This window comes from Ruditapes philippinarum, unplaced genomic scaffold (assembly GCF_026571515.1).
Source record: "Ruditapes philippinarum isolate M1 unplaced genomic scaffold, ASM2657151v2 ctg1397_1_1_1_1, whole genome shotgun sequence".
NCBI classification, from domain to species: Eukaryota; Metazoa; Mollusca; class Bivalvia; order Venerida; family Veneridae; genus Ruditapes; species Ruditapes philippinarum.
The window spans coordinates 514742-542213 of NW_026859154.1; the positions used below are offsets into that span (position 1 = coordinate 514742).

General features: G+C 34.0%; 1 long non-coding RNA gene across 3 annotated transcripts; it reads right to left on the reverse strand.

Annotated features, from left to right (window-relative positions):
• Window positions 1-2384: 2384 nt before the first annotated feature.
• Window positions 2385-8586, reverse strand: LOC132755453 (uncharacterized). 3 transcript variants are annotated; one of them, XR_009629213.1, is made up of 4 exons: window positions 7809-8586; window positions 4249-7659; window positions 3756-3898; window positions 2385-2756 (listed from the first exon to the last, which is right to left on the reverse strand). It is a non-coding gene; the product is annotated as an uncharacterized LOC132755453 (long non-coding RNA). The 3 variants fall into 3 exon arrangements; XR_009629212.1 differs by lacking the exon at window positions 2385-2756 and having other exon boundaries at window positions 3166-3898; window positions 4249-6284; window positions 7461-7659; XR_009629211.1 differs by lacking the exon at window positions 2385-2756 and having other exon boundaries at window positions 3166-3898.
• Window positions 8587-27472: the final 18886 nt, after the last annotated feature.

Consider the following 27472-nt stretch of genomic DNA (forward strand, 5'->3'; position numbering starts at 1 on the left):
GCCTCAAGGTTGTCTGGTTGCAGGGTGCATAATGTTGAAGACCAACCCTGGCTGAGCAGACACCATCTCCAGGCAAAGCTGTCTTAAATCTTCCACATCCATTCTTGCAATTTCTTCCTGAAATTGAAAAAGATACAATCATTCCTTTAATATAAATGAACAAGAGGGCCCTGAAATCACACACCTTCATATAAAAACTCTCCATGACAAGAAACAAGTAATATTGTAAACTATTGTACCAGGCTCTTCTTTTTGTAATTTGTATGTGATGTTTTATCACATAGAATAGTTTTCTAAATAATTTTGCTGCATAGTGGAATTAGGAATACCGTAAAATTCCTATTAAATGCCCCCGGGGGCTAAACATTTTCCAAAAGGGGGGCTATTATTAAAACACTTTTTCCTAAATCCAAAAATCATTGTAAATACAATTAGTGTTAGCAAGTGTTGGTAATAGCATTAAATTTTGTTAAGGTTTTAAAGTTCATATGATACATTTTTGTGTTTACTTTAAAATAAAATGGATTCTGAATGATTTGAATAAAATTATGGATATACTCATGAGTTCAGCACAGATGAGTAGATTTTTTCCATATCAAAAAGCCGGGGGGGGGGGGGGCCCTTTATTAGGGCAGGGGCGTTTATTAGGAATACAAGACAAATGAACAAGCTTTTAAGTTCAAACTATAGATTTAATTGTGTGAATTAATATGTAATATATATAGAACCTATGTTATCTGATTAGGATTACTTTAAATTTATTTTACTAAAGTTTATTGAAAGAATTGCCATACGATATTTAAATAATAACTAATATTGATTTTGCAATAAGCATAAATAAAATGATGAGAAATAAATTCTCAAATTATAATGAAGCACTAAGGCTTCGAACCGATACACCTAGCTAACAAAATGAAGAAATGCATGAGCTTATATAGAAAATACGACATGCAAAAATCATGTGACTAAATAAACAATTAAACATTGGATTAAAATAGAGTGAAATAACCAATGAATGAAGCCATAACAGATTAACTTTTGACCAACTGTCATGCACTGGATAGAAAGACAATAAAAAAGACAAATAAAACCAATAATCTGGTTTTCTATTCCTAAAATGATAATTTAGATAAGAGATTATCAAAATGTTTTAACTCTTAAGAGGAATTCAAAAAATACTATGACAAGAAGCCAAATTAGCACAAAAAAACCCAACCATATAACAAACAATAGAAAAGAACAAACAAATGTCAAGATGTTTGGAATTTTCAAAAATGTAATTTTTGTTATATTTGCACATATAAAAATATCTCACAAATTCCATATTTAATGTCTCATAAATTAGTACTGTAATTTAATTATATATTACTGACATGGTACTTTAATAGGCTTAGTATAACAACATCAGTCTAAAGCAATTTTGAGTTAACACCAGGATGCACAGGCTTGCCTCCTCTCTTTCTTCATATTGCCGAGTACTTGTTTCTCCGTATACACATTCTATGTAGATAAAAGAAATGATGAGTCTGTGTCATATTGTTAACAATCTTCTTGAAGCGACTCATCCAAGCGAAAAAGTTGCTCTGCTGCCATAGTATTCACATTTTTTTCATTCTCTTCAAGAACTTTGTCTGGATTGTATACATTTTGACAAAGTTTGTCTTTGTGTTTTTTAATAATGTAGCCTGTCTATTATTTTTTTAATGTATGTCCACATTTTCAGCCTGTCTATTATTTTTCTAATGTATGTCCACATTTTCAGCCTGTCTATTATTTTTTCTAATGTATGGCCACATTTTCAGCCTGTCTATTATTTTTCTAATGTATGTCCACATTTTCAGCCTGTCTATTATTTTTCTAATGTATGTCCACATTTTCAGCCTGTCTATTATTTTTCTAATGTATGTCCACATTTTCAGCCTGTCTATTATTTTTTTAATGTATGTCCACATTTTCGCCAGGTGGCCAGGTAAAGGGACGTCTTCTCATGCAGCCTTCAGTCTGTCTAAATTGCATGTTATCATAGGAAAGAATATATTTCCTCAGTTTCTCTTCCATTTCATGTTCAGGAACATCTTTTAGATCATTTATTATATAAAATCTGGATAATCAACATGAAAACTTGACATTGACTTTCACTTCTGTAAAAGAAAATTTGAAAAATGAAAACATTACTGGATTTTCCATAAGGAATTAAAAAAAATGACAATGTATTTAATTTATTTAATTTATTAAATTTACATGCCTTGAAGGACATCTGTGTGCAGAATGTCTTTACATATTTTCAACTAACATTAGATGAAATAAAGACTCTTGTTTCATTTACTGCCATACAGAACGATATGTACCAGTACTGACCAAACTTTGTTTTGTAAACAATGACATCTGGACTAATGTATCAGCCTTTCTGTTATTAACCACTAGCAATGATAATACTTAAATAACCATTTTCAATAACCAATGTATGAAAATAAATGTGTGCTCCAATGAGTGTTACTTTAAAAAAATCATCAAAATTGCTGCATAAAACAGAATCTAATATGAGATTAGAAAAAATGCTGATGAAATTCCCTCAAAAACTTACTTGTAGATAGGATTAAAGTGGAGAATATTTCCTCCACGGCTTACAGCCGCAAAATGTCCACATGCTCTCTGCCTCAATCGTCCCTTTTCTCCAGTATCTCTGTTGCATGTTGTTTTAGGGCTGATAGCATTAAGGATTCCAGCTTCGTATCTGTTTATAAATTCAGCAGTTCCTGTAAATGAAATAAAATTCCAAGATTGTAATATATACTATTGTCCTTGACACCTCTTGTTCCTGAAAGTTGCATCCCCTAACCCCGATATTTTGCATTTGCAGACATTTTCCTCCAATTATATTTTAAAAGGTAGGACATTTTGCCGACTAAAAATGAAGGGCAGATATTTGCTCCCCCCTCCCCAGATATATTTAATAGTATGAAAGACGGGCATTCAGATGACACTTTACTTTCTTTTTGTAAAGCTTCTGCTACATAGATTGATTGAACATTATCTATTAATTAGTAAGTTCAGTGATCTTAACCCTTTACCTCATATATACGCAAAACAATGAACTTTCGACCCCCCCCCCCTTTTAGACCTCAAATAATGAAAAAATGTCCTATTTGGGCCCCAAACACATGTTTTCGTAAGAGAAATGTTGCTAAAAAAAGTGAGCACTTTTTTGGCGCCGCCCCCCATCCAAAAGATACATCAGGGGGTTGACAGAAGGGGGAACTTCTGTTTTGGGGGTTTGAAGGGGGGCGGGAGTCCCCCTCATCGCCAAGAAAATTTTGGACTTCGATCATAAGGTAACGTGTAACCAACCCCGAAAAGCCTTTGACTCTATCTCAATCCATTGAGAAGTTGCAGCACTTTGAAATCAATTTTGATGGAAAAAATCAAGGCAAAAAAGTGATTTTTGGCAACTTTGAGATGTCCCCTTGTTGCCATGGTAACAGGAAATTTAAGCATGAGCATGTCGTTACAAAGGCAATGGTCCAGTCAACATTTGTGCAAAGTTTGATTAGTATTAAAACATTTTTCAAAGTTTCATAGCAGTTTGAATTTGTAACAGGAGGCTTTTCAATGAAAACGGCCATTTTTCACAATATGCTCATGAGGGAAAGGGTTAAGCAGATGTCAGTTAATGATTATAGCCTACTAGTGCATATATTGTTTATTGGGAGAATTGTATATCAAGGGTTCCTGAATTGTATCTGATGTCTGTTTACCTAATGTTGTCGAGGTAATTTAACTCCTCAGGAGTAAAACTTAAGATGCCACCAAGAATATCTGTCTTCCCTTTCCTTCTCTCCTCCTGATCTCTTACTTTCTTTTCTTCCTTCTCTCTTTCTTAATGATACACAACTTAAATCTGTATATTATAAGTTATAATACAGATGTCTTGTTAGTAATATAGCCAAGTATAAATAGTTTTAACATCAACTCACCAACAAAGTATAGGCCATATGGCGACTATCCAGCTTTACTGGTGCAGGAAGACCTCCGCATTACTTCATGAACATACAGGCATCTGAATAGAACCACCGAACTCCCGTAAGCTAGATACAGTTGACAGCTTATTGTTCCTGTAAAATGTATATAATTCACAACAACCAGGCTGTTGATCGTTATGTTTTCTTCTAAACCTCGTAACACTGCCATTTCCTTATCTGTTCACATAGTGAGAATGTACGTTATTTAATATAAATAGCTAGCCCTTACCTTTTAATTCGCAACTTGATTTTTCTGATGTCCCGTTTTCTAGGCAATTGATTTTCTTTTGAATTGCCTCATACCCAGGATCACATCTAATAATAGTCGCTGTGGATCCTATTGTTGTCACAGATATTTTGTTCAGCTTCACCTTGCCATTCCGAAAAAAGTTTCCTTTCCTTCTCCTTTTGCTGGAACTCAATTCTCTCCTCAGCTGTAGGACTTTAATATGTTACCCGTCCTTCTGTAATTCACATTGACTACTCTTTTTAGTTCACAAGAGTGTCTTTGGCCAAACTGACGGGAATGTTGCCTCCCGTCAGTTACCCTCTGAAAAGTTCTGTTACAGATCATACATTGGTATGTGGTGATGATTGGGTGGTGGAATCTTGCCCAGTGTTCCAAGAATCAATCATATCTGGTAAAAATTCTGTTCGGCTCACAACCTTGTACTGGGCACGCCCTACCCTCCATCTGCCACAGTGGTCTAATTGATGTATCATTCAACATAGCTTGAGCCATAGTACTAAACTGAAATGTAGAATTAATATTAAAAAGATCTTCAACTATCATAGACATAGATTACTATAAAATGGAAATTTATTACACTTTCAATTAATGTACAATTGTTACTATATATCAAAATATTTTCAAAATCTAAGGGAGGCAATTCTTTCATTACAGGGTTTACTTCCCTTCATCTAAATATTTACAATTTACATAATTATGATTTTATTAATGCACATACGCATTGATATGAAACACCCCGATACACCTAGCTAACAAAATGAAGAAATGCATGAGCTTATATAGAAAATACAGCATGCAAAAATCATGTGACCAAATAAACAATTAAACATAGGATTCTGTTTCTAATGACACAATTTCTTCTACTTTGCATGTGGCGTTAAAATAGAATGAAATAACCAATGAAAGAATCCGTAACTGATTAACTTAGGCATGAACGATAAAATGGCTGCGCCAATGAAATAACAATTGTTGAATGCAGCATAAGTAAAAACAAAAACAATTTAATTTAAATATGCATTTAAGATGCAAACTATTACACTATAAATAAAAACATATAAAATCTAATCTGTCATTCTAATCTGTCATCCTCAGCTGACTTAGCCTTGAGTCCTCCTTTTTTTTTGGTGGTACTGGACATGTCCATCCACTTTTTCTTTACTTCAGCAGTTTCCCTCCTCACACCAGACACATTGACTGCATTTATACTGAAATAAAATAGTTATATTTACAACTATTATTAAATAGAAAACATCAAGTTATTATAATTGAGATAAAGCATTTGAGCTGTGTCATGACAAAACCAACATAATGGGTTTGCGACCAGCATGGATCCTGCCATGGCCAGCCTGCGCCTCCGCGCAGTCTGATCAGGATCCATGCTGTTCGCTATCAGTTTCTCTACTTGTAATAGGGTTTGTAAGCAAACAGCATGGATCCTGATCAGACTGCGCGGATGCGCAAGCTGGTCTGGATCCATGCTGGTCGCAAACACATTACGTTGGTTTTGTCGTGACGCGGCTCATTCAAATTTTTTTTTTGGATGTTTGAATGAGTAAAAAGTCATGCAGTAAAATGGGTCAAGAGATTTTTCAGTAGGCTTTTGATATTATCAAAAGAAATCAATGTCTATCAATACCTCTCCTCAACTAAATGAACAACCCCTAAATGAAGTCTTACATTTTAATAACTTAAATAAGGAGCTCCTGTAAATAAGCATTTCTACGATTGTCTATACATGTATAAAGAATGTAATTGATGATTCACAAGGTCAAGCGCACCAGCGTTAAAAATAGACGTCTATATATAGAATCCAACAAGAGAGAAAATTGGGTCATACATGTCAACTTACGCTCAGTATTGCTTTCCCAGCATTTCATATTCTAGGCATTAGATAGCCCTGATATCACAGTTCAATTTTACAACTAAAACTGTGCACATAGTCCAAATTTCATGGCTGTACATCATAGTTTCAACGGAAGTTTCTGTTTTTCGTTTTCCATGCCGGCACACTCAAACTGAAATAAAAAATTAAGTGATGGAATATAAGGGAAGTAACTGTACATATTACAAACTTCATTCTCACCATTCCTTATACTGTATAGCCGATTAGGTTCATTCAAACATTTATTAATTTTTTTATTTATTATTTTTTATTCATGAATTTATACGTAAAAGGGCCGAAGGAGAAAAGATTGATAAATTTGGACCTCCATATTTCCCAGTTATTTCCCTTTTTTCACTTTGAAAATAGGGCCTTGTCTGGTTAACCTATTTCGGCAAGTTGGATTTATCTTAAATTTCTCCTAATTGCTTAATTTCTTTAATGATATCTTTCATATTTAGTAGGTGGATACCTTTGATGGTCCTCTAATTTTTTGTGGAGTAAGCGGTCACTAGGGTCAAGGTCACTGGTTTAATAAATAAATATTAACATTTTTGCTCATACAGCCTTTATTTTTTAGTTCATGTCTTAGTTTAATACAAACATGTCAAGGGAGGTCCTCCTTTTGGTGTAGTAAGGGGTCATTTGGGTCAAGGTCAATGTTACCAATGTCAAGGTCACCAATGTTAAAAATAGATTTTTACATTTTTACAGGTGTATTGACCTTATTCTATTGACAGATGTTATTTATAATTGATAGAAACATAAACTTTGATGGAGTAAGTGGTCAGTTGGGTCAAGGTCACCAGTGCTAAAAATAGATTTTTACACATTTGCTCATACAGCCTTTATTAAGTGACAGATATATTTTATATTTGGTAGGAAGATAACTTGCATGGTATTCTTCTTTTGGATAGAGTTAGGGGTCAGTTGAGTCAAGGTCATCAGTGCTCAAAATAGATTTTTACACTTTTGCCCATACAGCCTTTATTTAATGACAGATGTATTTCATATTTGGTAGGAAGATAACTTGCATGAAGTTGAATATTTTTCAACTTCACAAGTCAGAGCAATGACTTGGCAACTTATATTTTTCACAATTACAAAATGCCATGACTTTGTCAAGCTATATAACTTGTGTTTACAATTTTTTGGCAATTTTTCTGTCCATAACTGAGTGAATGGGTAAACATTTTTTGAAATATATCTACTGACAAGAATCTGAGCCGGGGGCATTTGTGTTTAACAAACACGTTCTTGTTTTTAACTTGCAATTGGTTTTGTGAAACTGACTTAATATTTCACTTACGATTATAGTAAGTCAAAAGACTTGAGATAATTAAATCGTTATAAGATTTTTTGTGAAAATGTCTGCAGGTATAATTGTCACTGAGCAGTCTATCTTCTGGACAGCAGGAGGGTTCACCAGGCCACAGGGTCCTTTCTTCTGGCTTTTCATGATCACTTCCTACATGCCATTGAAATTCTTCTTATTCTCGCTTATTACCCTGCAATACATGTATTTCGAGATTATCTAATTTTTAAATTCCTAAAAAACACAAGAACGTTAAGAATCATTTATAATATAATTGTAGTAATAAGTCAGAAACAATTTAATAAAATATTTCAGTCTGGATGACAAAACTTTCTGATATACCTTATTACATTTCACTCATGCAAATCGAGAAGGCACAGTACCAGTTTATTGCCTAAATGGATCAGGGTATTTGTTCCTGATGACCCAAACCCCACAGGATGGCAAAACATGTCTCACACCTGCACCAAGGCGTCCATGCTGCCAGATGATGTACTGGCTGTAACCTTGGTGATTGTTAGCTTTATTGCAATCTCTCTCCTCATCAAACACCAAAACATCTCTCCTAAATATCTTGCCTAAAGACAGAACTTGCTCATCTAAGATCAAAATGTTGAAATTCAGAAATATAAATAAAGATAAGATGAAGGACATATAATGCTAGAGGAAACGACAGAAATAATAAAGTAAAAAATTCATTTCTAGCCCTCAGGGATCTTGATTTTCCTAATATCAGTTTTGTTAACAAAAACAGATATAAAATCTAAATCTTTATCTGATACCACAATGTTCATATTTGTATCCGAAATAGTGCATGTGTAAAATCATTACTGGTTGCTACTGCTAAGGGAAAACAATAGTTCCAAAAGATGTGTACTAACTATAAGGAAAATCAAGATCCCTTTTAACCCAAGGACTTTTATTTGAACAAACTTGGTAGACACTCACTAGAAGATTCTTCATGCTAAATATCTAAGCTCTAGCCCTTTTAGCTATTTTAAAAGAATATTTTTGTTTTTTTATGTTTTTACTTTAGGACAATCAGTGACAAATTTGCTCATAAGTTTGATTGGCCCCTTTTAAACTGGGAGTATTTCCTCGCCCATTTCAAGATTTTCTTTTAAAAAGCTGTTATTTCTGCCCTTTCGTTGTCGTTATTGCTCTCTTGTTGGGCCTCATTCTGGCCAGCTAAGAATGAGGCTATTTTGTTATTACTCAGGATGAGGGACTTTCTGTCTCCATCAGTTTAATGCGTTTTGATGGTGTTTTTGTCATTTCTTCTTTCAGTTTTCTATTGTTCTTTATTGAAATTATTTATTGTTTCATCAATTCCATAGAATCATGCATGATTTTGATAGATTCTGTGATATCCGAAATCTTATGATGACACCTTCATAAGATGATATTGTCTGGTTTCCCATGGTGGCTAACCGTGAAAAGATGTTTTGATACTCATGAGCATTTTGACTGTCTTCATCATTTCCACCCTGGCTCTCTTCCAAGTTTTTCTGTAAGATAAAATGCTCGCTATGAATTTTCGGGTTGATGAAGGCTCAGGAAAATTGAGCAATGTTTTAGAAATATTTTAGGAATATTATGTATGATTATAAAAATACTATGTCTATTTAAGATGAAACTGGTACTGCTAATACTTTTTGTATCCTCCTTAAATTTACTGAAAACACATGCTGTTAAATTGACATAATCTATGTCTTTTTCAAATTGATATTCTCAACTGTGAATTCCTAAACCTGAATTCCAAAACGGTGCACGACATTTCGTCGAAAGACATGTCGAATGCGACAGTTTGTCAGATATGACATTTGGTGGAATACGTCAGTTTGTCAGCACTGAAACTAGAGGAATGATGGAAAATAATTTGCAACACTACGACAATTGATCAAAAGTAGCCACGAGTGAAATATGGTAATTTTCATGCCACAAGATGAAAATAAATCATGTATTTATAGAAAAAACTTGAATTTTCTGTTTATTATATACATTTTTCTCTTTTTTGACATTAAAATTTGAAAGACTTTCCCTTAAATTTTGTGTACTGGCAGAATTTAAAAGAAAGTAGTCCGGCAAGACACCAGTGAAAATACGGAAAATATGTTTCACTGCAGTGAAAAATAAATTTTTTACAGTGAAAATACGAAAAATGAAAATAAGCATTTTATTTCATCAATATTTCTCAATATTTCATTTATAAGTATACAGTCGAGACTGTCATATGTGACTTTCCAAGGGATCTTCAGAAAAAGGTCGCATATGACAGGGAGTCTCTAAATACAGTCTCAAAGAAAATTAAATTTAAATATCATCTATCTGTCTATATACCAATGTGACTTACAGATCCTGTATGTTTTGTGATTGATATTGTTACTGTGTTTACGTATCTTGCCAAAAAATATATATTGATATAATTATGCAAATAAAACAATTTTCAAACATCAAAGAATATGTAAAATGTGTACTGCAAATATTTGTTCACATTATATTTAATGAATAAATTACATGCATTGATTTCTTATTGGAAAATTTGACTTAGAATTTATAGAAAATAAAGTTCTAATTACCTCCCTTTAATGGCCTTTATTTACATGAAATGTTAAATTGGGTGGTATCTTTATAAATAATGCTAATTTGAACTTACAATATTGACAAATCTTAATTTGAGCATCATATTTCTGAAATAATACCATGAAAAAATTGTGTTACAGGATCTTTAAACAATTGTCCATATCCAAAGCTTTTTCTGGTTCGGTATCAATATATTTTCCGTATTAATTATGCAGCCATAGAAAGGTAAATTAAAAAAAAGCTGCCTAAAAAATCTTCCGTGGGCACTCTATAATTAAAAAAAAATCTAACACAAGTACTCAGGCCATTACACACACACATCGATTACATCATGCTTTCCATGAACAGACGCTACGTCACTTGGTACCTGCATGTATCTACCGGTATATACACGCTAATTGTGTAATTGAGATAGAGGTGTGTAGACTTTGTTTGCTACAGTGCTGGATTATAATTGGACTTAATTATTTTGGCCCTCTGGGTGTTAAAATAGGTATTCTTTTTCTGATTAACGGATAATAAAAAGGTGTGAAAGTCGTTTAAATCAGACAAAACATTGCATTGGGACCAGACAATTAAGGTCGCTTGTCACATATGACAGGGAGTCGTTTAATTCAGACCATTTATATAGGAAAATACGTTGGGAGTACTGAAACAAGGTCGGATAAGACAGGGAGTCGTTTAAACCAGGGGGTCGCTAAGGCAGTCTCGACTGTATAATAAATTGTAATCCTACAACATTACAAATCGCCCCCACCACACACATTTTGAGGCAGTCTTGACTATAAGGCTTCAGTGGTGAGTAAATACGAATAATACGCCACTCGTGAGAATACTGTTTTTAAAGCTCACTCGATGAAATAAAATTTCATCTTACATACAAACAAACAAATATCCTCTATATGAAAAAGCTGATGCATAATGACTGAATTCATGGCACTTACGAGTCCAAAAGTCTGAGAAATAAAAACAAGTTAACAGTTAATGTTGAACAGATGGTGTGTTTATAGCATTTCTTGATAAATCATTGAGAAACAAAAAACATGCGTTGAAAACTACCTTTGATTTTGCACCTTGATTCTTCCCATTTGCCTGTGTTCATGCAAACTATTTTCTCTTGATTGGGTTTATACCCGGGAAAACATTTCAAAGTTGCTGTTGCTCCAACCTTCGATGCCGAATTATTGTCAAGGATTGCTTCTCCTGACGATTTTTTGAAACAAAATGACTTGGAGCATTGTAGGCTCATTAGGTTCCTGCTGCTCTTCTATTGCTTTCTTGAGTATCATCATGTGATCTTCCTCGACAGTTTCATTATACATGTAGTTAGTATCCAACTTCCATATATATCTTCATTGGTGAAGAGTTCACAAATAGTGCAACCATATGACAAAATGTCTGAAGCAGTGGATTTTTTATTTACATTTCAAAATACATTCTGGTGCCATATATACTGGAGTTCCCTCGATAACCTTTGATATTGTGGATGTAACAGCAGCATCTATGATGTGATGGCATATAGGGATTAAATTACTGCATTCAGTGGGTTATGCCAGTTCTATATTGATTTTGTCAAGCATATTTGTCCAGCCATAATCTACAACCACTTCAAAAGATAAGATAAGATAATCTTTATTTATAGTCGGTTACATAAAACATATAAACATTAGCTATATAAGCTATTTTCCGACATAACTGACTATTCTTTAACAATACAAACAAACAATCTCTATAAAAGAAAATATAAAAGTATTAAGAAGATCAATGTACTTTTATGAGTGACTCTGTAAAACAAATTAGATTTATAAGCACATATAATATGGATAAGATAAAATTAATTGATTAAAAGCAAATATAACACTAAAATCAAGCATCACTTCCCTAGATTTTCAGACAGTGTTATTGTTGTTGTTAATCCAGTATTGTCCCTGGTACTGGTGTAAGTGTGTACATTGATTGTAATATTTGCAGCATTTTAGCATGTGTTGTGTCATTGTCTCAAATATCAATGTTTCTAAACAGTAAACTTCAGAAGTTGTTTTCTGGCATATGCTGTCTTTTCTGTTACCGCAGAATTCAACTTCTAATCTGAGAATGTATAACCAACATTTTTTTTGCACCAGGAATTGACATACTCTGAAACAAAATGACCAAAATAAAATCTAAGAAAAATAAAACACAAGAAAATATATTATGCAAAACAAATCTATTAAGCACTTGCAAACTCAACATGGTTTGGAGCTTATAGTACACTGAATGTGCTACTCTGATGTTCATGTCAAAAGTATTTTAAACTAAATTTCACATGGTACAGGCATTAAAAACTTTTGTTTTGCTAAAATTTAATTAAAAAAAAAAACCCAAATAATTAACCCTTTAAAGTTGCAAGTTTTTCACCATCAAGCAATTGCTTGTCCTCACCCCAAGGCTTAGGCCTCCCCAAACCAGTGCGTTGAGATTGTGCTATTTCCTCACTAGAGAAGACATGGCCCAATAAATTGTACATTAAATGAAATGCTGCATTATCTTTCTTCTTTGTGACAGACATATGGATCAACTGACAGAATGATAGTCTGTTCCTATAATCTAAATCTCGCTCAGCAGCAGGGGATTAAAAATTCAAGATTCAAAATTGATCAATCTCTAGTCAAGAGCATGAGTAATATGAAGCAATATTACTTGTTAACAGTTTTTCTTTAGAGTGAAAAGTTCCCTGTCCTGTTGTCTGCTTTCTTCAAGCATTTGTTTTTTAATTGAAAGCAAATCTCTTCCATAGACAAGTCTCTGTCTTCTAGCTTGGCGCACATTAACTCCAACTGATATAGCTAGACGCAGCTTCCTTTTTGTACCTGGGAATAAACATGTTTATCCATCACAAATGTATTTACTCTACGGCCACCTGATCACCACACACTTGTCCACCTCTTACTAAGATATAAGTTCCTTCTATTCCATTTCTTTTGTTATGCATTATTTCACGATGATTGAATTGTTGCTTGGTTCCTGCGTTTATGTATTTTTCATTTTCAACAATTTCATGTTCTGTTGTACTTTTCGTTTTGTGTTGTTTTTCTGTCTGTCTGTTTGTCCAGACTTCCATCTATCCGGTTGTCCGTCCGCACTACCAAATAGGGATAATATATTGAAAGGTCCATCGGGTATATTGTAAAAAAAAAATAAAATCTTGTATGGTGCACATAAAACACTATTTTGTCAAAAATAGTGTCATTCTTCTATTGACATAAGCAAAAACAGTAATTTAAACATCTTTTTATTGTTGTTTTTCCTTAGTATAGCTTTCATGTTAACTTTCTTGATACAAATGTACCAAAAATATCTGCCATCTTTAGAAAATAAAAATATAAACATTTATATCTGTATTGTCTCATTTTTTCTTGGCATTCACTTTCAACTGATTTCTGGTTATGGGAGTTTTGCCAGCTGTAATACAATCCTGGCATATTGGACGCACAATAGAGTAATTGAGCATTTCGACGAAAAGAAAAATACAATTTAACAATATACTAGCAAATATATTGTAAATCAAACCATTAAATCTCATCAACGGCAGCCTTTAAAAAAGCCCGTCTGGTTGGCAAATCTTTAATTCCAACAAAATCAACTTGGAAATAAACAGTGCCGCTCAAGGGCGCCGCCATTGTTGTTTTACCATGAACTGTGGTAGTTATCCGAGGTAGTCCGAATGTTGTGTTATATAGATTCGTACTCAAAAATATTTGAATTTTTGTACTCATATTTATCGCGCTTATCGGATAATTTTTTTTGCATCGGGGGAAAAAAAAGTGGAAATTTCAGTTTTATTTTTCTTCCAAATTTACAAATATTTCGGGTCGCCGGTTTTGTAAACCAAGAAATATAAAAGAAGTGGCCTAAGATATCCATTTCTGGCTATTTTTGAAACAGAGAAGAAATCACTTTCACAGCCTGAACCACACTGCCGCTCCAGTTGTGACCGAACTTCTTCCGTGAATTTGTCCACAACAGGTATAACTTTGATAACCGAGCATTTAAATGCTTCGGCATTTCCAGAACTCAGACTTTTCTTTCCATAACATTTTCCATGAATTACCTAACTTTACTATCTACAGGTAGTTGTTTGGCCTTAGACTCTACTCTCTTTTGCGACTGCAGAGTCCAAAATATCTGCTTGCAGACATTGCCTGTACCATGAACTGACTTTTTGATTTCACCATTAAAGGATTCAAAACAAAAGCATGACCATGCCCAAAGGGGTCCCCATGAATGTACCAAGTTAGTCATGTGTGTAAGATTATGAACATTCATGCTCATAAATCTGTCACCATACACTCGCTGCACATTGGTCACATAGGCTTGATTCAGTAAAGTATCAGCTCTCCTAAGGTCTTCATTTGTTATTCCTTCTGTCAAAAGGACAAAGATTGCTTCTGCAAGACAGCTAAAATGTAACAAATAAATGTTTGGTAGTCTTTCCTTCAAGCATGGTAAAGAATAAAAAATTAACCAGTTCCTTAGTTCAGATGCCTTCCAGTTGTTGTATGTTCAAACAAATTAGATTTATAAACACATATAAATATGGATAAGATAATATTAATTGATTAAAAGCAAATATAACACTAAAATCAAGCATCACTTCCCTGGATTTTCAGACAGTGTAATTGTTGTTGTTAATCCAGTATTGTCCTTGGTACTGGTGTAAGTGTGTACATTAATTGTAATATTTGCAGCATTTTAGCATGTGTTGTGTCATTGTCTCAAATATCAATGTTTCTAAACAGTAAACTTCCAAAGTTGTTTTCTGGCATATGCTGTCTTTTCTGTTACTGCAGAATTCAACTTCTTATCTGGGAATGTATAACCAACATTTTTTTACACCAGGAATTGACATACTCTGAAACAAAATGACCGAAATAAAGTCTAAGAAAAATAAAACACAAGAAAATATATTACGCAAAACAAATCTATTAAGCACTTGCAAACTCAACATGGTCCGGAGCTTATAGTACACTGAAGGTGCTACTCTGATTATCATGTCAAAAGTATTTTAAACTAAATTTTACATACTACAGGCATTAAAAAACTTTTGTTTTGCTAAAATTTAATTAAAAAAAAAAAAAACCCAACTAATTTACCCTTCAAAGTTGCATGTTTTTCACCATCAAGCAATGGCTTGTCCTCTCCCCCAGGCTTAGAGCCTCCCCAAACAAGTGCCCTGAGATTGTGCCATTTCCTCAATAGAGAAGACATGGTCCAATAAATTGTACATTAAATGAAATGCTGCATTATCTTTCTTCTTTGTGACAGACATATGGATCAACTGACAGAATGATAGAGTCTGTTCCTATAATCTAAATCTTGCTCAGCAGCAGGGGATTAAAAATTCAAGATTGAAAATTGATCAATCTCTAGTCAAGAGCATGAGTAATATGAAGCAATATTACTTGTTAACAGTTCTTTCTTTAGAGTGAAAAGTTCCCTGTCCTGTTGTCTGCTTTCTTCAAGCATTTGTTTTTTAATTGAAAGCAAATCTCTTCCATAGACAAGTCTCTGTCTTCTAGCTTGGCGCACATTAATTCCAACTGATATAGCTAGGCCAAACTTCCTTTTTGTACCTGGGAATAAACATGTTTATCCATCACATATGTATTTACACTACGGCGACCCGATCACCACACACTTGTCCACCTCTTGTCCGTCCGCACTACCGAACAGGGATAATATAATGAAAATATTATAATTTTAAGAAAAGTTAAAAGATTCAGATAATAATGTTTCAAGCAATAAATGACATGTTTGCAGTATTTTAACTATATTTCTACAGCATTACTGTAACATTTCGTGCTATTTTACATATTTTGACCTCTTTTTGTTAATTGTCACTAACATATAAATTACTTCCTTTTAGTTACTTCACAAAGTTATACTTTTAAATATCCATGAGAATAAGCACGACATTGGAGATGTGATGCTTTTAGATATATGACCTTCTCTCACCACCCCTCGTCTGTCCGGAGGATATGTTAATGTCCAATGGCGTTTGTGATATCATTTTCACTGAAAAAAAAGAAAATTATGAAAATGGAAAAATAACAAGCAAAAATGTTTTTCATCGTTATCTGCCCTTTAGAAATTTTGAAAGTTATCTTAACTTAATGAACAACTTTGCTAGCTTTTTAGAAGTGAGCTTTAACAAAAATTAAAAGTAAACATAAATACTGAAATTTAAAAGACCGCTTTAAAACTCCAGTTAAGTATGGATTATAGTATGTAATAGAATTTACAAAAATCTTACTTTCCCATGTTTCTTTTTACATTATCACGTATTTCTGTCCCTCCGACCTTTGAGAGCATGTCCAACACTTGAACTACCTGAAAAGAAAATTATATTCTAACTTATGTATATTCTACTTTTGAAATAGAACAGTTACGCAAGTCTTAAATTTTTCATAGTTTCAAATTAAAGATTGTTAAGAAATTGTTGATAATAAATGTATGTTTATGTACTACGTTTTGTTAAAAAGTTTATGTTCTGTTTTGATTGTTTTGATTACATTTTTCCTACTAATGATTAAATGAAGCGTCATTCTATATTACAAAATTATAATTAGATAATCAATCAATTCGCTCTTTCTTTTATTTCCCGTTCATTTATTAGAATGATATTAAAATCTGGTGTAAAACACATTAAGGTAAGATTTATTCTGATCAAAAATTTGGCCGATTGGGAAAATGCCGAAATGTCTTGGACCGAAGCATCTTGGGTTATTTGGGACCGAAAGGTCTTGGTCTGAAATGCAAGAAATGGAATTCTCATATTTTAACTGACAAAAAACTTCACAGTTTAACAAGAATATGAAAACTAAGCATTCTCTTTGGTAGTACTGAAAGGCACATAATAAATTTTTCACGAGCAGTGTTAAAACATGCTAAATTTGAAATGATTTATTTGACATTATCGCAAAATTGTGTGACATTTTGCTTCAACTGTTCAAATAATGATAATTAAAGATATACTAGGCGCATATTTGATATCTGAAATTAGTGATGATTGCTACACAGTCGCTTTGTAAATGTAAAAGAAACATGTTTTGAGTACACACAGACTATATGTTATGTTTTGAACTCTACACGCTGTAGGTAAATACATTATGAATACATAGTGTGGTTAAAAAGACTGGTAGTTTTTTTAAAGAAATTATCAACTTTACCTGTTATACAGAATGCAGCTTTCAATACACTTTTTGTGTGTTCTATTATTCAATTTAGACATATGCAGTGTGAATTTCATGGATTTCAATGAATTTCTACAACAAAAATATTTCACTCGAAGAAGAGCCTTAAGTACATCTTTAAAGATTGCAGTTTTAGATTTTAATAAGCACCTGTACCTACTTTTGCATTAGACTTAACTATTGTAGAAGATCATTCGGTCAAAATTCACCTTATGGTTTAAGGGGAGATGTTTGAGAAAAATTAAAAACTACAACGATCAACGACTGACGGACGAAATACCATCACAAAATTGTAGTACTTTCAAGTTGAAAGTAATACCATTTTGTCTTCAAAAGTAGCTATTTGCTTGATTGTGTTTTTCTCAATAAGCTGATTCATAATTGGACCTACTTTTCCCATCACCCATCAGTAATATTATGAACACCATTGCACGTGTAATTTACAACATATAACATTATAGAGAGTGTTTTTGTTTCACTTTGTGATCATAAATATTATCTTTGCAAAAAAATTAAATGAACCAGCGGTCAGTCTAATTGTGTTTGTATTCCATGTAGTTGTATCAATTGTATACATTATTGGTTTGAAAACGACGCAGCTAGTTTTCTACATAATGGCGCGCTAATCCTTTGTTTAAACATACACCACCAGTTTCGGGGTCATCAAATCTGCCTGTCAGTAGAATTGAAATGGAATGAAATGTTATGACGTCGTTTAAAGCACCTAAACCAACCCCAGGATGCCATAAATGACTGTGACCCGTTCTGTTGGTGTAATCTAAGTGCTTCGTGTCTTAGGGCAATCCCAGTAACATGCACTCCTTTCCCCCGACGTTCATTAAACCACAGCAACAGCTGCTGGTCAATGTCTCTGTATCAAACTTGTCTACCCCCGCCAGGTGCACGTTTACGACTCTTGCAGGCAGCTGCTTGCAACGTTTCTTTAGCCTTACACCACTCTCGAACGCGTTTCCTGTCAACATTAAATAATTTGCTTGCCTTGTGTTTACCAACTTGCTCGGCAATACCAACAACTTTTAATTTAAAAGAAGCGCTATAAAATCGATGTGTTGGTTGCTTTTGCTCCATGATTAAGCAGTTAAATTTCATCAGCGTTATGTGTATTGTTAAATATACATTGTCTACACAATTATTGATGGATTACGTCACCAAGCCACCTGTGAGACAGATAAACATGACTGAGGTCACGTAGGCCATAAACTGATGCTGTTTACATGTATTAATCTGGCATAGCTTGATTTAGCAATTTTTGGATTTAGGAAAAACTTTTTTTTAATAAACGCCCCCCCTTTGGAAAATGTTACGCCGGGGGGGGGGGGCGTTTAATAGGAATTTTACGGTATGAAGTAGCAAAAACCAACAGCTATATTTTACCATTAAGAAAAGGTTCAATGTCAAGGTTATGACACCTGAAGCTATAATATAATATATGTTACTCATTAAACTTGAAAATTTCATTTTAATTGAAACGAAGGGAGATAATTCATGATAAAACCTTATTCATATTACTCTACATTGACTGTTCGAGTCCAGCTTATCACCAGAAATCTCTAATTTCGACCTCCATGGCAGACAAGGGTCCAAGTTTTGAATTTTTAGCTCGACTATTCGAAGAATATGAGAGCTATTGTAGTCGCCCCGGCGTCGGCGTCAGCGTCCGCGTCGGCGTCTGCGTTGGTTAAAGTTTTTTGTAAAGTCAAATATCTCAATTATTACTTGAGATATTCAATTGAAACTTACAATACTTATTTATGGTAACAAGGTACATCAGATTGACAAGTTGGATAACTCTGCCTACAATATTGACAGAATTATGCCCCTTTTTAACTTAGAAATTTTGGTTAAAGTTTTTTGTAAAGTCAAATATCTCAATTATTGCTTGAGATATTCAATTGAAACTTACAATACTTATCTATAGTAACAAGGTACATCAGATTGACAAGTTGGATAACTCTGCCTACAATATTGACAGAATTATGCCCCTTTTTAACTTAGAAATTTTGGTTAAAATTTTTTGTAAAGTCAAATATCTCAATTAATGCTTGAGATATCAATGCAACTTACAATACTTATTTTTAGTAACAAGGTACATCAGATTGACAAGTTGGATAACTCTGCCTACAATATTGACAGAATTATGCCCCTTTTTAACTTAGAAATTTTGGTTAAAGTTTTTTGTAAAGTCAAATATCTCAATTATTGCTTGAGATATTCAATTGAAACTTACAATACTTATTTATAGTAACAAGGTACATCAGATTGACAAGTTGGATAACACTGCCTACAATATTGACAGAATTATGCCCCTTTGGAACTTAGAAATTTTGGTTAAAGTTTTTTGTAAAGTCAAATATCTCAATTATTGCTTGAGATATTCAATTGAAATTTAAAATACTATTTTATAGTAACAATGTACATCACTTTGCAAAATTGCATAACTCTCCCAGCAATATTTGCAGAATTATTTGCCCCTTTGAAACTTAGAAATTTTGGTTAAAGGTTAAAGGTCTTCAAAGATATTTCCTTGAAACTTTACACATGCACTTAGGGTCATAATTGGAGGGTCATAATTGTATGTCACTGACCAAGTTCCATAACTCTATCTTGCATTAAGGCTGATTCATATCCCCTTTTCTACTTAGTCTCCTTTTACATAACTGTTTACTGTTAATGTTTACATGCAAGTTTTACATATCTCAATAACTATTCAAGATATTTATTTAAAACTTCACATATGCATTTAGGGTCATAATTGTAGGACACTGACAAAGATCCATAATTCTATCTTGCATTTAGGCTGATTTTTCTCCCCTTTTTCAACTTAGAAATTCATGGTAAAGTTTTGCTTGTAAGCTGTTATCTCAATAACTACTGAAGGGTTTGTGCCTTTTTTGGGACAATTTTATGCATTCATAATAATAAAGCAGTGATATACTTGATAAAACATCTTAATAACAAGCCTTTGTACCTTTTCTGTCAAATTTATGTATTCATAGGTAATTAATATTATTATACTCAATAAAACACCCATGTGACATTACATTCCGAATAGTCATGCCAATATTGTATAATTAGACTCTCTCTAAGGCGTATAACATGAATTTATAAAAAAAAAATTAGCCCTTTTGTGAACTTGAAAAATTTAACATTATCAAGACTCTTTTACTATCAAGCACTTAGAATAGTCGAGCGTGCTGTCCTACCGACAGCTCTTGTTATTTGGAAAAAATGTATCAACAGCAACGGTAAGGATGTCTTTAATTATACATATCTCTAGACATTCAGATTCCTTGTTCCACCACCAGACCGTAATCTCAATTGTTTATAACTTTGTCCATCAGCATGTTGGTGTAGCCAGCCCATCTCTAATCTCCGGGTCGCCTTTGCAGCGTTTATATTACCTAAAATCCTTTTCCTGCCTCTTATGGCGATGTTTTGGAATAAACTTCCTAAAATGTTTACAAGTATAGTCCATATGATTTTAATTGCTAATATTACTCACATACGTATCACATGCGTATCTCGCAAATACAGGGTTAAGGCTCTCTCGGTGTTGCGACCCCTTAAATCTTCCATTCAAATCCTGGATAACCTTAAAATTGGAATGTTATTTTACTTCAGATTCAATATTTATAAACATTTTATTAGCTCTTGATTTTTGTTGATAGACATATTCTCGAATACGATTTTCAATATAATGGCATATATTTTCAGTTAATCTTAAAACAATATTGGAGTTTCTGTATGCAATTAAAACATCCCCGAATTCACAATATAAGTATTTCGTTTTCAAAGAAAGTACTCCCTTTTCCCTGTACTCCTCCTGTGCAGACCCCTGTGCTCCCGTGCAGAAAATGAACAGGGAATCCCGAGACTATGCCAGGAAATCCTGAGAAGTCTCAGGAATTTGTCTTGGAAAAATCACAGGATTTCCTGGGATAATCCTGAGATTTTTTTCACGCTGTTAAATGGGACTGCAAATATCTTGAGAACAGGAACAACTATGACAGAGCTGTCCCATAAAGTCTTGTTCTCAGGAATGTCCTGTAATCCCAGGAATGTTCTGTTCTCAGGACAGTCACAGAATTCCCAGGAAAGTCCTGTTACTAGGACAGTCAGATTATCCCCAGGCAAGTCCTGTTCCCAGGACTGTCCCATAATCCCAGGAAAGTCCTGTTCCCAGGACTGTCCCATAATCCCAAGAAAGTCCTGTTTCCAGGTCTGTCCCATAGTCCCAAGAAAGTCCTGTTCCCAGGACAAACATTTTGTAAATGTGGAAAAAAAGTACTTCAGAAATTGTTCTGAAAATAAAATTTTATTAAAAATGTTTGTTTATGAACAGTGCAATGTCATTAAACTTTCTCAACATCTCCATGCTTGCGGCGTATTAGTTTCAGCCTGTCTCGCATCTTCATTCGGATAGCTGTCACAGGAACACAAAATTTCTGTGTCAAAATACCTGAAAAAAATATGAAAATAGATCTTAGCTCATAATCTTTCATTAATAATTACTATAAAAACAGTAAGTCACCAGTTACTTAAGCGACTTTTCTCTAAATAGTCTTATAAGCTGTTCATAAAACAAAGGCTGTATATTATATTGCTCACTTGCTTCCTTATGACCACATTTATTGTTAGAGGCATCCGTGGCTGAGTGGTTACGATCACTTGCCTCTCACTGCTGTGGGTTCCAATCCTGACGGGATTTGTATTTTTTACATGAGAGGAATTCATCCAGCTAGCTTACAGAATATCAGTTGTTGTACGAAAGGGCACCTGAAGTCTTCCTCCATCAGTAAAGCTGGAATGTTGCCATATGACCTTTTCTATGTCGTCGTTATGTAAATCTTAATGTAAATTATCTTTTAAAACAATTGCATTTATTTGTTAAATTAAACATACCGATATTGACTTGTCTCAATACATCAAGTTCCAGATTTAAACTGACGAGATTCTCAATAACAATTGTTTGATGGACTGGGAGGGGGGGGGGGCTTTTGTCCTACCTGTATTTTTGATTGGGGGGCTTTTGTTTTACATGTAAATTTCATGGGGGGCTTTTGTCAACCTTGTCATTTTTAGATGGGGGGGGGGGGGGCTTTTGTCCGTATCCCTTTAAAACCAAATCAAATAAACATTTATTGTTAAATGTTTTATTTTTCGGCTACAGATAATATAATGGCTATGTGGCCTCTGGGGACAGGTTGCTGACTGTAAAAGGGAATTTGATTCTTTTAGGTTACAAAGTTATCCGCAGCTAGTTTACAGGTTGGTGATTCTACTTGAGGACCTGCTTAAAAGTGCTTGAAAGGGCACCTGAGGTCCAGCAAAGCAGGATAGATAACATGTGTCCTTTAAAGTGTTGTATAATGTGTGCCATTTTGTTCTAATCAAAATTGCTTGAGGAATATGGATTTAATCATCACATAAACTCAATAATGAAGACTAAACCCATTTGTGCGCAAAATAGGGTTGGTATAAGAAAACAATGCAAACCTTCAATTGTAGATCTCTTTTGAGAGTCCAAGCCTGGTTTTCCGAGAGATATCCCGGAATCAATGTCCATAACACTGGAGTTGAGAAGTCTTCCATTTAAAAGTATATCCACTCCACTACTTAAAGTAGTACAGCTCTTCTCCACAAGATCTTTAAACCTGTCTTCATCTGGATCCTGAAAAAATTTAAAATTACGAAATATGGATTTACCTAAGATTTATGATTCATTCCAGTCATTTTTTTATGATGCTTAGACAAGTATTATTTTGAAATCAATGATTTAGAAAAATTGTTATTCAATTACACGGAACATCCCTTGTTTCAGGGTATGCCTTGAGGCATCCTGAATTCCTTGTACAACAACATATAATTTCCCGTATAGCCCGGGATATTAAGTACATATTACATATCCTGTTGTGAAAAGAAAATGTTCAAAATTATAATTCTATTTGTATATCACTTACAAAAGGAACTGTACTTAATGTAGCTTCAGGTGTATCTTTTTTGATCTTCTGAAAAAAAATTACAAGTTAGAACCATGTAGAAGGCTAGTGTTTTACTCTGAATATCCTGGAAATTGGTTAGAAAGGTTGTTAAGATGATTCTAGCTCAAGTTCGAATATATGGGTCATCTTGGGTCAAAAAGTAGTTGACCTTGATAAAAAATTATGTTAAATATTTCACAGGTATTTTTAGTCTTAAGACAAAATGCATTTAAATAATTGGTCAAAAAAATTCACCAATGGACAGTGAGAGAATGAGAGAACCCCTTAAAGATCTCTTTTCCAGCTGGCAGTATCATTCTGCCTTTTAAAGTTTATATGTTTGTAAAAAAATAAAATAAAAGCTGGAAAAGAGGATATTCACCTTTCTTATATTTTATCTAGGTAAAGATTCCCCACTTATATTCGTAAGTGTTCAAACCCACAGAAGAACACATAGTGCTCAACTTCAAAGCAGAACAAATGACTTAAAAAAATGCACTATTTCCTTTACTGAATATAAATACCATTCTTGATTTATTATTTCATACCGTTAACATAAACAAGTGATTTAACAATTTGATGAAAGAAAACACGTGGATATTATATCATGGCATTTAGTATAGAAAATACTTTTTGAAAGTATTTTTTGAGAGTTAACAATATCATATTACCAGTTTCATCGTACATGAATGTTTCTAGAACCTGGTGAACATAACTTGTCTGCAAAATTTAAACATCGAAGCCTTAATTGTTGGGGCGTCCGTGGCCGAGTGGTTAAGGTCGTTGACTTCAAACCACTTGCCCCTCACCGCTGTGGGTTAGAATCCCGACAGGGACTTTGGATTCCTTCATGTGAGGAAGCTATCCAGCTAGCTTACGGAACGTCGGTGGTTCTACTCAGGTGCCCGTTCGTGCCTGAAATAATGCACAGAAGGGCACCTGAGGTCTTCCTCCACCAGTAAAGCTGGAACGTCGCAATATGACCTATACTGTGTCGATGTGACGTAAAACCCAAAAACAAAAAAAAATAAGGCCTTAATTGTTCTGTACTGAAGAAGAAAAAAACTTCAGATTTATATAATAACAAATGCCTGAAAATGTTAAGTTCATCAACAAAGGCTTCCTATTGGGCTGGATGTGACCAAAATCCTTTAAGACCCAGAATGTGGCACAGTTGTGGGGAAGTTGTTGTAACTTTATTGATAAAAGCAAACTCATGGCATCCACCCGTAAATTGAACCACTAGGTGTCTACTTAGTACCTGTACAAGCTGGCTGTCTATGGAGAATCTGCATGACCATAACAAATTGCACATTTTCCATAAAAAGCAATCTATCTACAATATGTTCATTGTTACGGAAATCAGGTCTTAGTTATAATGTTCATTGAATAAAGATCATTTGAGCCTATGACTAATAATAATAATGATAATGATAATAATGATAATAATAATGATAATAATAATGATAATAATAATTATAATAATAATAATAATAAAGACTTTATTTAAAAAAGCAACATAGTTAGGCATGCCAAGTCTTCCCTATGAGCCTATGACTAACACTGCTTTATCAAGGATTCGGAATTATGGAAGTCTCCAAGCAATATACATCTCCATTAAATTTCTTCTTTTTGATGACAGTCGTACCTTTGCAAGCATAACTGATATCAGCTGCATCTATTCCTAACTGCAGAGCTGGGATGCGTTGCTCTTTGATTAGAGTGGAATTTGCAGTGTTAAGATAGACAGATGAAGCACCTCTAAGATATGTACGAGGATCATGCACTTTGAACACATCTGTTGAGGACTGCCTGAGAGCACCAGGAATGTAGTATGTGATCAGATTTACATACCCTAAAATGATTTGGTGTATGTCAATAGTGTATATAATTTTTATAACACGAATCAAGTTTTCTCATGAATAATTTTATTTTATTCCAGGCCTAATGTCACAAAATGTATAGATACTTTACTGACATGCCTACTACAACTACAGAGGAAGCCATAATTCCTTCAAATTTTCTCAGATGTTTCTTCAGATATAGATAAATGGAAGTGATTATTAAAATGAAAATTAAATGTCTGTCATTTTGTTTGATTGTATGACTCTTTTTGATGTCAGATGCAAAGCTGTAATCACACTCAATGATATAACCTACAAGAATAGCATGCTTATATTTGGTAAATCTTAGACTGAACTCATACAAAACTTACCCATCTTAGATAAACTGCAGACCCTACATATTCTTCTTTGACAGTTATTTCTGATTGGGTTTCACATTTCACCTGCACACACTTTGTGATATTTGTCTTTGCCAGGACTTTAAGTTGATCAACAAAGGAAATGCACATGGTTGATTCAACAAATGACTCGCACTCATTTTTGTCCTTAATCTTTCTTACACCTTCAACAACTTCATCCGTTCCTTCAACCTCTTCATCTTCTTCCTGTTCCATATAAAATTCTATTTCCTTAGCTGCCAACTCCTCCGAACTCTCTGCTTCCTCACTTTTAAAAAGGAAAACAATTTAAGCCGCGTCACGACAAAACCAACATAGTTTGTTTGCGACCAGCATGGATCCAGACCAGCCTGCGCATCCGCACAGTCTGATCAGGATCCATGCTGTTCGCTGAACTCTATTACAAGTAGAGAAACTGATAGCGAACAGCATGGATCCTGATCAGACTGCGCGGATGCATTATGTTGGTTTTGTCATGGCCCGGCTCAAATGTTTATAAGATCATAAATTTTGATTTATATGAAATATTTTCGAAACAAGATGGCTATTTTAGTCTTCTTCGCTCACCCACTAGATACTATAATATTGCGCTTGCTGCTCACCTGAGCTAGCTCAGGGTGAGCTTTTACAATTGTTGAATGTCCATCGTTCGTCCACATTTGTTTGTTAACACTCTAGTGGTCACATTTTTGCCTCAATCATCAAACTTTGTCAAGATGCTTGTTTAGGTAATTGCTCGGATGAGTTTGATGGTTCAGGTGAGCGATCTAGGGCCATCTTGACCCTCTTGTTTAAAATATACCTTTCTGAAGTATAAAGAAACAACAATTTAGTCTTGGTGATCTTATCTAATACCTCAAATGGAATGGTAAATGTAAATGCTAGGTGCATACATGAAAAAGGTTTATCTTACAACTCAATATACAAACTTTTTAAAGGTTACAACTATATGGCACAATCTTATTTATATGGAGATATTGCATATTTATATGCAGATATTGCATATAATTCCCATATATGCAATCAACATAAAAACATGCATGTTTGTTTATATTATTATTTTATCTTGAATAAAAAGTAGGTTTACTCACAATACAGCTGTCATTTCAAATTCTGGTTCATAATCTTGATCCTTTTTATCTTGATCTTCAACAATATCCGACATCAGGGATACATCAATTGATAAACTGTTAACAACAAGTATCATAATTAATGGTTACATTAACAACAGGAGATTTATTCAGAAACCATGTTGTTCACCAAAACTTTTAATCCATGCACATTTTTTTTAGAAGCAATTTCCTTTATTGCTAAATGATAACAGTAAAAATGTATATCTGAATGTGATCTGCATGTGATGTTTTTACCAATCAATTGTTGAAGTGTAGATCTATGTATGTATTTAAGTTAAGTTAATTATTTTACTAAGTTATCAATGTCTAAAGAATTTTGAAAGGATTTTTCGGATTAATTTTCGAGTGTCCAAAAGAGAAAGGCTGCTGTGTCTCCGTTGCATGTACTTTTGTTATTCTTTTTCAAGCACCTGAGCCGCAACTAGGGTGTCTCGTGATTTCAAGCCAGTACAATTTCAGAGGATTCTGCTCTCTCCATAGGTTTTGGATCTCCTGTGCTCCTAGAAGGTTCCTTAACTAGACTCTTCTTTGCGGCCTTTCTTTGTGATCTTCTAGGATTGCTCTCGACAATACCTAGGTCGACTTCCATGGGCACCTTTGGTGGGCTAGAAGGGAACTCTAGAAGAGCCGCCACTTCTTCCCCTCCCAAATCCAAAATATCCTCCGGAATATCATCTTCCCTTGGACTAGGTGGATCTGGCTTCCTTGCTGGTTTATCTTTTAGAATCCAGATATTGCGAGATATCCATTCCCTGTGAGCTATCTGAGCTGAATCCAACTGGATTGATGCTTCCTTTTAACCAAGCTTTCCAAG